Source organism: Saccopteryx bilineata, chromosome 12, assembly GCF_036850765.1.
Source record: "Saccopteryx bilineata isolate mSacBil1 chromosome 12, mSacBil1_pri_phased_curated, whole genome shotgun sequence".
Lineage (NCBI taxonomy): Eukaryota > Metazoa > Chordata > Mammalia > Chiroptera > Emballonuridae > Saccopteryx > Saccopteryx bilineata.
Genome location: NC_089501.1, coordinates 43,366,669 through 43,379,887, shown reverse-complemented (window position 1 = coordinate 43,379,887; position 13,219 = coordinate 43,366,669). Strand labels below are relative to the sequence as shown.

At 37.3% G+C, this 13,219-nt stretch overlaps 1 protein-coding gene across 5 annotated transcripts in view; it reads right to left on the bottom strand.

The window, feature by feature from the left end:
• TAB2 (TGF-beta activated kinase 1 (MAP3K7) binding protein 2) overlaps positions 1-13,219 on the bottom strand; it is a 72,893-nt gene that overhangs the window by 44,947 nt on the left and 14,727 nt on the right. For 3 of the 5 annotated variants that reach the window (XM_066247907.1, XM_066247905.1, XM_066247909.1), the window contains one exon: positions 403-551. The exons of 1 other annotated variant lie outside the window; for it this stretch is intronic. The gene's annotated coding sequence lies outside the window, so the exon portion shown is untranslated. Of the gene's footprint in view, positions 1-402; positions 552-1,274; positions 1,413-13,219 lie in introns of all 5 variants that reach the window. One more of the 5 variants, XM_066247906.1, reaches the window with a different exon arrangement.

Below are 13,219 nucleotides of genomic sequence, written 5' to 3'. Positions count from 1 at the left end.
GAAGAACTAATGTCATTTATTTAATTTCCTATGTAACTTTTACAATGTGTGAACCTCTTAAAGGAAGAAAGTTCTATTGTGATTAATGTGTACTTTTCAATGAAGATCAGATTATTTTTTTGTACATTTACAGGGCTTAACTCAATAGCATTTCAAATATACTTTCCTTAAATTGTTTCTGGATTAATTTGCTACTACCAGCAAACAAGTTAAATTAGAAATATTCAGGCAAAAGGTATGTTAAGGGCAACACTAGCCATAGGTACCAAGATGTTAGGGATGCTACTATACTTTAAAGCAAGATGACCACAAATTCTGAAAGTAAAGTTTTGGTTATTATAGATTTCATTGTAAGGCAGTTACATAGGCTAAGCTTGACTGGTGCCATCTACTTTAGCATACCTGGAAATAGAAAAATTCAAATTGTAGCTGTTCTTGGTTGGCCCACTGCCATTTTTGCAGCTTACAAAATTTTAATTAAGTAACTGCAGTGAGCTCATCTCTACTGGATACTTCTTTTCCAGGGCAGGTCCAGGAACTGGGTCTGGAGCCTTGAAAGCAGAAGAGAAACTAGAGTAAACTAGAGGTCGGCAGAACAAGAAACGTGACCAGATAACATTATGAGATCTAACAGCAGCAGTGAGGTAGTCCCCAATGTCTCTCACATAAAATACTCCAAAGTGGAAAGAGAGTCTCTGAAGTTACAAGTTTCCAGAAGATGCTATACATTAGTTAAGTCATTTTTAAAATTTATCCAACTCTATTCTGGACTCCCAATTCTAGAAATTGAAACAGCAGCCTTTATGAAATTTCTAACGGGTTTCAGCAATAGACTGACCAAGATATAACAAAGAGAAAAACAACCCATTTTCAATGGTGAAGCTTCCCAAAGTCCTCATTTTTAGGTCATTTTGTTTTTCTCTTTTGCTATTTTGTTTACAATCGTCTTCTAACGACTCCCCTAATATCCTAAAAGCAATTCTCAGAGTTTTCTTTAAGAAATGTTTTAGATATATCCAAGCAATGAATTGAATTTCAAGTTACAATTTTTAAAAATACTTGGTAATTCTTAAAGAGGGGGGCAAAGAACAGTTTATAAGATGTGGTTCTTAACCACACTGGAAAAATTTTTTTTTTCCATTACTAAAATAGATTCAATGATTTAAAAAAGTTTTGGGTTAGGTCCCTGTTGGGGAAAAAAAGAAAAAAAAAACCTTGCAACCACAAAGATTACAAAAATGGTAGGACATTAAAAGTGGGAGACTGGGCCTGACCTGTGGTGGCGCAGTGGATAAAGCGTCGACCTGGAAATGCTGAGGTCGCCGGTTCGAAACCCTGGGCTTGCCTGGTCAAGGCACATATGGGAGTTGATGCTTCCTGCTCCTCCCCCCTTCTCTTTCTCTCTCTCCTTTCTAAAAAATGAATAAAAAAAAATAAAAAAAGTGGGAGACTGTTGTACTGCTTAGATCACTAGAGGTTGGAAACAATGTCCTTATGCTTGGTGAGCTGGCACCCTAAGGCAGTGGTTCCCAACCCCCAAGCTGCGGACCGGTACCAGTCCGTGGGCCATTTGGTACTGGTTCGTAGAGAAAGAAGAAATAACTTACATTATTTCCGTTTTATTTATATTTGTCTGAACGATGTTTTATTTTTTAAAAATGATCAGATTCCCTCTGTTAAGACTCACTCTTGATACTTGTCTTGGTCACGTGATACATTTATCTGTCCCACCCTAAGGGCCGGTCCGTGAAAATATTTTCTGACATTAAACAGGTCCATGGCCCAAAAAAGGTTGGGGACCATTGCCCTAAGGAGTTTCTCCAAGAAACCAATCCCGCAGCAGTCAAATGACTGATTGTGAGACTGAAATGGGACAAAAAATTGTGAAGACAAGGATTCAAATAACTTAACTCTCTGCATTTTTAGTAACTAGCAACACAACAAAGCAATACAGAATAAAAGTTTTTAAGAAAAATATAAATTTTCCATCTTTTGTGATGGCATATTGTTGGTGAGAGACAGCTCTAGATCCAAATCTGGCTTTGGACTAAAACTGCAAAAGTTTCCTTTCTATCAAATGGGACACCACCACCCACCTCACTGGATTGCCATGAGAATTAGCTGAAGTATATAAAGCACCCAATAAACTGGCATATAGTAGGTATTCAATACAATTTCTGCATTACTAAAGAATGAAACATACTTTTTGGTTCTAAACATGGGTATACTTAAGTTTACATTTTCATAAATGCTAAAGCAACAGCTGTATAACAAGCTTAGTTTTAAATAATTCATCTGTATCACATTCTAAAAGATATGATCACTTTATCATCACTGACTGTAGAACAGCTAACTACAAAGTAAATGTGTGAGAGAGCTTAATTCTGACAGCTAATGATGAATAACAATATAATTTGCATTCAGGATACAAAGAGAATTAGTGGCAAACAAGAAGGCATGTACTTCTTCAAGTAAAGTAGAAAATACTTTTGCCAACACTCTTCTTGTTATGGTTATAGATCTGGAACACAGTGCTTTTTAGAAAACAAAGGAATCAATACATGCTATAACTTGGGTCTTTAAGTGAGGAAATGTTTTAAGAGCAAAGAAAAGCCTTAAATTTGTGCAATAACATTCCTCTTACTGGTGAACAGTGGGTTCCACACAAAATCATTATTTACCAAATATGGTTCAAGATCAGATTACACCTTCCCTGGCATTACAGCCACAAGGAATAATAATAAAAAAAAGATTTCCTTAAAGTCATTCAAATTGTATTTACTGCTGCAACTTTATTTCAAAGTAATTTTTAAAAGTTAACATGAAGTGTCTCGGGCCCTGGCAGGTTGGCTCAGTGGTAGAGCATCATGGTGTGTGGAAGTCCGGGGTTCAATTCCCAGCCAGGGCACACAGGAGAAGCGCCCATCTGCTTCTCCAGTACTCCCCCTTCCCTCCCTCTCCTCCTCCTGCATGCAGCCATGGCTCCACTGGTTTGAGTTGGCTTTGGGCGCTGAGGATGGCTCTGTGGCCTCCACCACCAGTGATAAAAAAATGGCTCAGTTGCTGAGCAAAGGGAGCAACGCAATGGCCCCAGATGGGCAGAGCATTGCCCCCTGGTGGGCTAACCAGGTGAATCCAGAAGGGGCCCATACAAGAGTCTGCCTTGCCTCCTCTCACACACAAAAAAGTGTCTTAGTCAAAATAGACTGCAGTTGACTTAGATAAGATTAAATGTGCATTCCCCAGAAGGCAAAAAAAAAAGTATTTTAAGAATGAGGATTCTCATTCATTAACCTATATGGATAGGCTTTCAGTTTAAAGGACATTAAAAAAACAACAACAAAATACACTTTGAATGAATTAGCAATCACACTGATATCTTATTCTTCATAGTAATATTTCAGCTGTTTCTTCTGGCTTTTCCAAGCATACAATGTCATCTATAAATAATAAATTTGCCTCCTTCCTTTCAAATAATTACACCTCCTATCTATTTTGGTTTTTTGTCTAATTACATTGGCTAGCATTCCCAATGTTATATAATAGTAATGTTGGCCACATTTTTTTTGACTCATGGCTTTTAAAAAGGAATTTACCTTTCACTAAATACTAAAATAGGAATTCTAGTACTCTACCATAAAAAGTGCTGACTTCTGGTCTGAGATATATAAAATCTTAGGTATATTAATTTATTCTTGTTTCACTTAGGGTTCTTATCAGAAATAAATGATTTTTCCCCCTTTTTGCTATCCCTTACTCATACCCGCCCCCACCGACTACTAATATGAATTAACTTGATTTATCATTATATTCCTAGGGTGACTCCAATTACAGTATTATTCTATAAGTGTAATGCTAGATTCCATTTGATAGTTTTATTAAGCATTTTTTTTTACACCAACTTTGTGAGATTGGTGTGTAGTCTTTTACGCTCACATTTTATTATGTTATGTGCTGTCCTTGTAAAAAGAACTCGGAAGCTTATGTCCCTCCACCCCCCTTTATGTCCTAAATTAGTGATCCGGTGCTTGTTGTTTTAAGAAACTCAATGGAAAACCTTCCCGGGTCTGGTGCTTTTTGGGGGGAACAGTCTCTGACTAGTGAGACTAGTATTTCTCATTTGTGACTCCAGATCCTATATCCTCCTCTTTCACATTTCCTCGATGAAACCACCCTCCCTCTCTTCAACTTGTGAACATGTTTAAGTCTTTACCATCTTAAACATACACCTTCCCTGTAGAATTTGATACTGAAAATAGAAGAAAAATTTTCCTTACCAAGTTATGTCTTCTTTAGCAAGTATTTGTTCACAAAGCTATGTATTTATTAAAATTGCTACTTTCTTCAAGGCACTGAGGAAACAGAGGATGAGCTGCAGTTCCTGCCCTCTCCCTACTCCTCATTCAGTAAGAAATACAAACACGCATACAAAATTGCAGTAGCAATGTAAGGAACGAGAATGCTATGCCAGTCTATGTCTCTCTTACCATTCACGCCTTGTCAAACTTATCTACTGAGTACTTACACTATGGCCTCAACTCTGTGTTAATCTGCCTTCAAGTTTCCTCCCTTGAGAATAGTTTTATTCAAATCACTAAATCCAACCTCTTAAGAAACCTCATCCACCTTTTTGCAATAACTTAAGTTCACAAATATTTTTAAGTTTTATTTGGCACTTCTAATTTACTATATCATTTGATCCTTATAAAAACCACTGAAGAAGGTTAGGTAGCAATTACTCTCACTTTGCAAGGTTCAGAAAACTAAGTAATTTACTGATTATCAAAACTCCACTAAGCAGCCGAGTTAGGGCCAGAAATATATTCGTGGCTTTCTAACTTCAGGTCCAGGAGTTCTTTTCTTCTATATTAACTTGACTGACTTATTACTAACTTGAATGATTAATGATCATTTTCAAAACTTTTCTGGTCAACACCGCACGTTCTAGTTTCATTGGATCCTTAGTTCTATGTTCATTCTTACTGTCTGTCAAAAGAATGTAGGTACAAAGCTATGATATTTTCTATATTCTTCCTCTGGCATTTCATCTAAACATAGAGCATAATCTAAGGAGAATCTCCTTTGAATTTTAGTTCAAATTTTCTATTTACTTAGTAATACTTTCAGAATTGTAGAATTTGATACTGAAAAGAACATTCTAGATTATCTAGTCCAACTTCCTTATTTAATAGATGAAAAACAAAGTTCAAATCATACAAATCAGTAGCAGAATTTGAAAAGTTTTTAAACAAAATTTGCCTTTTAAAACATATGAATCACAAAATAAGTGCATACATTTATATACAGTAAATATAAAGTAATTAAACTAATTTTAAGCGTAATTACTGGATCTTCATTTTTATTTAGAAAGGCTTGTCCCTATTTATAAGAGATTTTATTTATATAACAGTATTAACATAGAGTCTAATTATCAAAGCAGATTTTTTAAAAAGTCACAGAATGGCAATACAGTTAAAACCCATTCAATTCTATATATTCATGCATTATCTATACTTCAGATTTTTTAAGTGAACTCAGACTCAAAATCACAGCACTAGCTACGCTAACACTTCTCCATCTAGGTATCACGACCCAATCTGTAAGGCACAAACAGTTGCCCTCCTAGCCATGTAGATTTCAACCTTTTTACATTTGGAGACCGGAGAAAATAGAGTTATTTTGGGAACTGCTAAGGCAGACATCATCCTGAGCATAAGTGAATTCAACTAAGAATAATGGGTCTATAATTTTCGTATATCAGGCTGGTTAACTCTTTGTAGACCAACACCAGTCCGTCTCCAGACCAGCAGTTAAAAAATGCCATAGACTGCTTGCTGTAAAGCACTTAGTTCAGTGTCTGGTACATGGTAAGTATTCAAAACATGTCAGCTACCATTGCTGCTACAACAATTACTCCTTTCGAATATATTTATATCATTATAAATATGGCCATATTAATAACTCAACCACACGGAAAAGAATACTGTTAAGGGACAAGTACCTCACTCCACTCCTTTCAGTCTATTTTCCAGATGAGCAGGGCTCCCGTTCTTAGTTGTCTAGAAACACCTTTCTAACTCTCCCAGCCCAGAAGCCTAAAGGCTCTGAAAATTTAGTTGTTTTTTTAAGGTGAGAGGAGGGAGATAGACTCTCACATGTGCCCCAACCAGGATTCACCTGGAAACCTTGTCTGGGCCAATGCGTGAATACCAAGCTATTTTTAGAGCCTTAGGCTGATGTGCTCAGACTAACAGCTATCCTCGGTGCTTGGAGCCACACTTGAACTAATCGAGCCACTAGCTGTGGGAAGGGAGAAGGGAGAGAAGGGGAAAGGGGATGGGCGAGAAGCAGATGGTCGCTTCTATGTGCCCTGAGCAGAATCAAACCAGGAACGCCCATATGCTGGGCTGATGCTCTAACCAGTGAGCCACCAACCAGGACCAAGGGCTTATTTTAAAAGGAAATTTTAGCTTGACCTGTGGTGGCGCAGTGGATCAAGCATCGACCTGCAATGCTGAGGTCGCTGGTTCAAAACTCTGGGCTTGCCCAATCAAGGCACATATGGGAGTTGATGCTTCCTGCTCCTCCCTCCCTTCTTTCTCTCTCTCTCTATCTTTCTCTCTGTCTCTCTTCTCTAAAATGAATGAAAAGAATTTAAAAAATAAAAAATAAAAGGAAATTTTTTATTTTTTATTTTTTTATTTTTATTTTTTGCATTTTTCTGAAGCTGGAAACAGGGAGAGACAGTCAGACAGACTCCCGCATGCGCCCGACCGGGATCCACCCGGCACGCCCACCAGGGGCGACGCTCTGCCCACCAGGGGGCGATGCTCTGCCCATCCTGGGCGTCGCCATGTTGCGACCCTCCTGGGTGTCGCCATGTTGCGACCAGAGCCACTCTAACACCTGGGGCAGAGGCCACAGAGCCATCCCCAGCGCCCGGGCCATCTTTGCTCCAATGGAGCCTTGGCTGCGGGAGGGGAAGAGAGAGACAGAGAGGAAGGCGCGGCGGAGGGGTGGAGAAGCAAATGGGCGCTTCTCCTATGTGCCCTGGCCGGAATCGAACCCGGGTCCTCCGCACGCTAGGCCAACGCTCTACTGCTGAGCCAACCAGCCAGGGCAAAAGGAAATTTTATACTCCAATATATCTGAACTTTTAAGTTCATTTACCCACATTATGTACAGAATACACGAAAAATAAAAGAGAATCTCAAGTGAAGCAAGTTTAAACTTCAACTCTTTCCCAAACTAGCTTTCCTACTCAACTTCTCATTTTTATCAGAAGTAGCAATTCTTTTTACCCTGAAACTGAAATTAGCTAAGCTCTCCTCTTACCTTTCTTTAGCTTTCTCAATTTCTTTAAATTTCATCCACTTAATAATGATCACTCCTTAAAACACAATTCCTAAGAGTCTCCTTACTGATGTTACAGTCAATAGTCTCCAATCACTTTCACAGTACTGAAGTCTAAAACCTATTAAAATGATTTTTTCATGGAACTTCATGTCAAACTCATCTAGTAGTGGCAAAAATCTGCTTCGAACTGATATGAGGCTATTTATATTGAATTGATATGAGGCTATTTATAGGCTTTATTTGGCCTACTTACTGCAAATATTTCCATGTTCCACTGCAGAAATATTGTATTAGTGTTTAATTATTGAGTGATGCCTCAGACCTTGCTGGGAATGTTACATAATATATAATATATAATATATATACACATTACCTTTCTAAAACTCAAAAAATTCTGAATTCCAAAACATAGCCTCTGGGTTTCAGGTAAGGCATTTCAGACCTGTACAATTATTCCAAGAATCCTAATTCAGGCACCCTATTCCTTTCTTTCTGATACTTACTTACCCTTATACCACACCATGCGTTTTAGCCCCACTTGTTAGCACCGAGTCCTATAAGTCCTTCTTTCCAAACACCATTTGGAACTGTCAATTCTAATTCACCCCTTCTGCTACTATGCTATCCTCATTCAACATCTAAATGCCCAGACCCATAGCTTACCTCCTTGCCACCAAGGTCTTCCCACTTGACCTGTGAAGCCCAGTATAGCACATAAAGATATGCTCCTACATAATCACTTTATTTTACTCCTTTGAACAAGAAATTGATAAACTGGAACAGATATATAATAAGACAGTAACAAAAGTGATTGTGGGATTATAGACAATTGTTTTTAACCTCTGAAATCTTAGTTTACTACAGTGAGCTAAAAAGATGTCTCCCCTCTTTTTAAAAACAAAAATTTTTAAATTTCTAAATTAACATATTTATTCTGTAATTAAAACAAACACATGAAAAATTTACTAGGATCCTCCCTTATTTATCACTTCAAATAAATTTGGTGTGGTTTTCAAGGCCTTCTCCAGTTTGGTTCCACTAGATCTGGTGCATGGGCCCCTCACGCAGTCTAGAGAAAGCTACAGATTCCCACTCAGAATGGTTTTTTTTTTGTTTTGTTTTTTTTTAAAATTATTTTTCTTTATTTATTCATTATTCATTTTTTATAGGAGAGAAAGAGAGAGAGAAGCGGGGAGGAGCAGGAAGCATCAACTCCCATATGTGCCTTGACCAGGCAAGCCCAGGGTTTCGAACTGGCGACCTCAGCAGTCTGGGTCAACGCTTTATCCACTGCGCCGCCACAGGTCAGGCCCTCAGAATGGTTTTAAATGCATAATATACAGTACACAGGATTGTCACAGAGAAAGAAAATTTTAATGAAATATAATTAATTTTTTAAAATATGGTTTTAAATGCATAAAATATAAGATTACAAAAAACTAATTGTATAGAAACACCATTACCAGATGCTTTTGTGTGTGTGTGTGTGTGTGTGTGTGTGTATGTGTGACACAGAGACAGAGGGACAGAAAAGAACAGACAGACAGGAAGGGAGAGAGATGAGAAGCATCAATTCTTCATTACGGCACATTTGTTGTTCACTGATTGCTTTCCCATATGTGCCTTCACCAGGGGACTACAGCAGACCAACTGACCCCTTGCTCAAGCCAGTGACCTTGGGCTCAAGCCGGTGAGCTTTGCTCAAACCAGATGAGCCCACGCTCAAGCTGGTGACCTCGGGGTTTCAAACCTGGGTCCTCAGTGTCCCACTCCGATGCGCTATTCACTGCGCCACCGCCTGGTCAGGCTACCAGGTGCTTTTAAAATCTGTATTTGTGATATATTGATATATCTGCTTCTTTATTAACACTTAACACATTAAAATCTAGCAGGGGTCTAACAATAACCATAATTTTGAAGTAGTAATCTACATAAATTATATTCAGAGATATTCACAATTGTGATTTAATATGAAAATATCAGTGTTTTTTCTATTAATAATAATCACAGGCATTGTAAATTCTACTGTGGTTTATTGCTTAAAATCATAATCAAAGGAATGATAAATTTCAGTGAGGTTATTAGTGAAAATATAAAGATGTGATTTTTTTTTCCTCATCTGATTGCATGGATTCCTCCAAATTCTATCCTTAGATCCCTTCAGGGGTCACAGAGACTAGAGTAAAACTGTTAAATCCACTTGATTTATTTTCCACTATCCCCTTCACCCAGAAGAAGCCAGTCAGGCTTGTTTGAACATGTTCAACTATGCTTTCTTTCCTGACTATGTTATTGCCCTTGCTTATTAGAATGTCATTTTCCCACTTCGCTGCTTATCAAAAACTTAACTACCTCTTCAAAACCAATTCAAGTTGCATCTCCTTGAATCCTTTTTCTACTGCTTCAGTCCCCATGAATTTCTTTATTCCTAGAACTCCTAATGTACTCTGGGTCAAGCTTTCACGATCCAACATTTAATTATTCTCTTACAATTTCACTTCTCTGCCTCTTCATAGGCATAAGATCACTGAGGACATGAGTTCTATGCTTGCATAAAGAACACTGCCTATAGGCCTGACCAGGCGGTGGCGCAGTGGATAGAGTGTCAGACTGGGATGTGGAGGACCCAGATTCGAGACCCTGAGACTGCCAGCTTGAGCGTGGGCTCATCTGGTTTGAGCCAGGATCACCAGCTTGGATCCAAGGTCGCTGGCTTGAGCAAGCGGTTACCCGGTCTGCTGAAGGCCTGTGGTCAAGGCACATACGAGAAAGCAATTAATGAACAACTAAGGTGTCGCAACGAAAAACTAATGATTGATGCTTCTCTTCTCTCTCCATTCCTGTCTGTCTGTCCCTCTCTCTGACTCTGTCTCTAAAAAAACAAACAAAAAGACTGCCTATATATAATATAGGCATACAGAATGTATGCAATAAACTATTGTCAATAAAGTACTAAAGTATCTTTTGTTTGGCAAATTTAAATAGCAGAAAACATATAAAAAGGCCAATAATTCCACTAAGCAGTTAAAAGAGACATTATAAAGTAAGCTTAATAGTTTACCTCAATCAAAACATAGATACTTCTATTATATTAAAAACTCAGAAGCTTATTTATTCAGCAGTAATAAATTCCAAGTAATAAATCAGGAAAGGAGTACTAAAGTAGGCATAAGACAATGATTCATTCCAGAAATATTTGCTAAGCACCTACTACATGTGCCAGGCACTATTCCAGATTCCATGGTTTTAGGAGTAAAAAACCCAAACATCTCACACAGGAATCTTCTGTTAGGCCTTGGACTAGGACCTGGGGCTCCTGACTCTCTGAAGCTCTGAAACGAAAAGCCATTCCTATTTTTCAGAAAAGAGTAAAGTATGGGGAGGGGAATGTTCCCCATTTCAGAAGGCAATGAATCATATAAACTATTATAAAAAATAGACTTGCAGCTATTAAAATATGCATATATATAAAATCTACATAGTATATACAAATATAAAAACCTCTATATAAAATCTATAAAGAAATAGATGTTGGGATGTTTTAATGATCTTATGTAGACTACTTATTACTTAATGATACTAGATGATGAGGTGTTCCTTACTCATTAATATTTGAATCACAAATACTTCATAAAGTTTTGTTTTTCTCCACAAAGTCCTCCCGAGTTATTTTATAATTTCATATAAAAATATAAAATCTACCAATATCCAGAGGTGAGGTAGTGTGGGGTGGTAGTACTGATGGTAATAAATACTATCCTAAGTAATCTTTTTCACTGGAAGAAATGATACAAAAGAGGAAGATAATATGAATGTGGGTAGGAAAAAATAAACTGCTTGCCACACAATTCAATCTCTACTGTTGATTACGATATTAAAAAAAAAATTACTTCTCCTAAAGGGAAGTGAGTGAGTCAAGGGGAAGCAGGGGGGTAGGAGACTGGAACAAGCAAACTAATAGCCTTACAATGCTATGCTAGCAACCTAAAGTCATCTTGTCCAAAACTCACTTCCACCCACCCAACAATGTATCTCTATGTTAAATATTAATAATTGAGCATGATTCTGAAGGTAAAAATCTTAGGGTCTTCAATTCTCCTTTTCCTCATCATATATAATCAATAGCAAATTTCCACTGATTACTCCTAAATATTTCCTTCTCTATTCCCACATCTTTGTTTAGGTATCTGTTACCTGGACAATCACAGTAACACAATTATCTCTTATCTGATGACTTTTTCCATTCCAAGGCATTTCGAAGCTGTAATGAACTTAATATCTCCTAAATCTACAGCTGCATCTTTTCCTCCAAGAGAGGTAAGAGATGTTATGGAATTATACTGTACTGATTTTCAGTAGAAGGTTGTAATACTGACCTTGGTAGTAATGAAAAACATGCTAGGCAGGAAGAGAAGAGACTTGAAGACCAAGAACTTACTAAAAAGTAAATAGACTATTATACTACAATATGGTAAATCCTATGAAATAAAGAGCTTGAGATATAGAAATTATCAATAAGAAAATATTATTAGAGTTATCCAGTTACAACAGAAAAGATCATGGCATTTAAAAAGTACTTTCCAGAATACCTTAATATGAAATAAACGATCTGACTAGAACTCAGAAGATCTGTCTTTTTATCAATTCTGTGAACTGAGGCTTACCCTCTCCCTTTCCCAATTTCTGGCTCTGAGTTAGATTAGCTATCTAATTCTCTCCTTGCTAGCTATTTTGCATTCCTGTTTTTAATTTTTGATTTTGATCTGACTATCCAGTACAAGAGAAATGCTGCCATAGGAAGCCATCCAAGCACTTAATAATACGTAGTGTCAAACGCTTTTCAAAATACACAGAGCTACTTCATTTTATAAAGATTTAGGACAAAGCTCTGAAATTAGTAAGAGACATCTATCTATACTACTATTATAGCCATATACCTATCAAATAAGTATGGTTAAACACATATTATAATAAATATATATTCTCCAAATCACAGAATTCTGGTACACTTAATGTCAGATATACAACAGTCTGGTAATAAAGAGAACCAACCCAACTTTTTGCAAAGTTCTTCAAATACTAAGAAAATATGGCTTTTTACTAATAAATCTTAAATCACAGTACAGTGAAAAGAAAAAGGCTATAGGTATAATTTTTAATAAATATCACTAGAATTTCTCATCTATCAACTCAATTGATAACTCTCAAATTTTTATTTCTACCCGGAATCCCTTACCAAAATTCTATTTTGTACATTAAATTGCCTACTTGATATCTCTAGTTATATGTCTACGAGGCCTTTCAAAGTTAACATGTCCAAAAACAAATTCTTGACTGCCCAGCCCAAACTTGATACTTCACTATCTTCCCCAACTTAGTCAATACAACTCCGCAGTTACAATTGCTTGGGCCAAAAATCTTGGAGTCATCCTTGACTTCTTGCTCTCTTTTAAAAAATTTTTTATTTATTGATGTTAGAGAGAGGAGAGAGACAGAGAGAGAAAGGCAGTGGAGGAGTAGGAAGCATCAACTCGTAGTAGTTGCTTCTTGTATGTGTCTTGACCAAGCAAGCCTAGGATTTGGAACCAGCGATCTTAGTGTTCCAGGTTGATGCTCTATTCATGGCACCACCACAGGTCAGGCCTCTTTGACTTGTCTTTTATGCCTCAGCAATTCCTCCCCACAAGCATTTGAAACATATCCAAAATCTGACCTCTTCTCAACCTTCCCTGTTACTACCCTCATCCAAGCCACTATCATCTCTCATTTGGATTATTGTAATACTCTCCAATATGGTTTCCCTGATTATACCTTTGCCCCACTCCCAGTTTATTCAACAAAGAAGAGTCATAATGAATCTTTA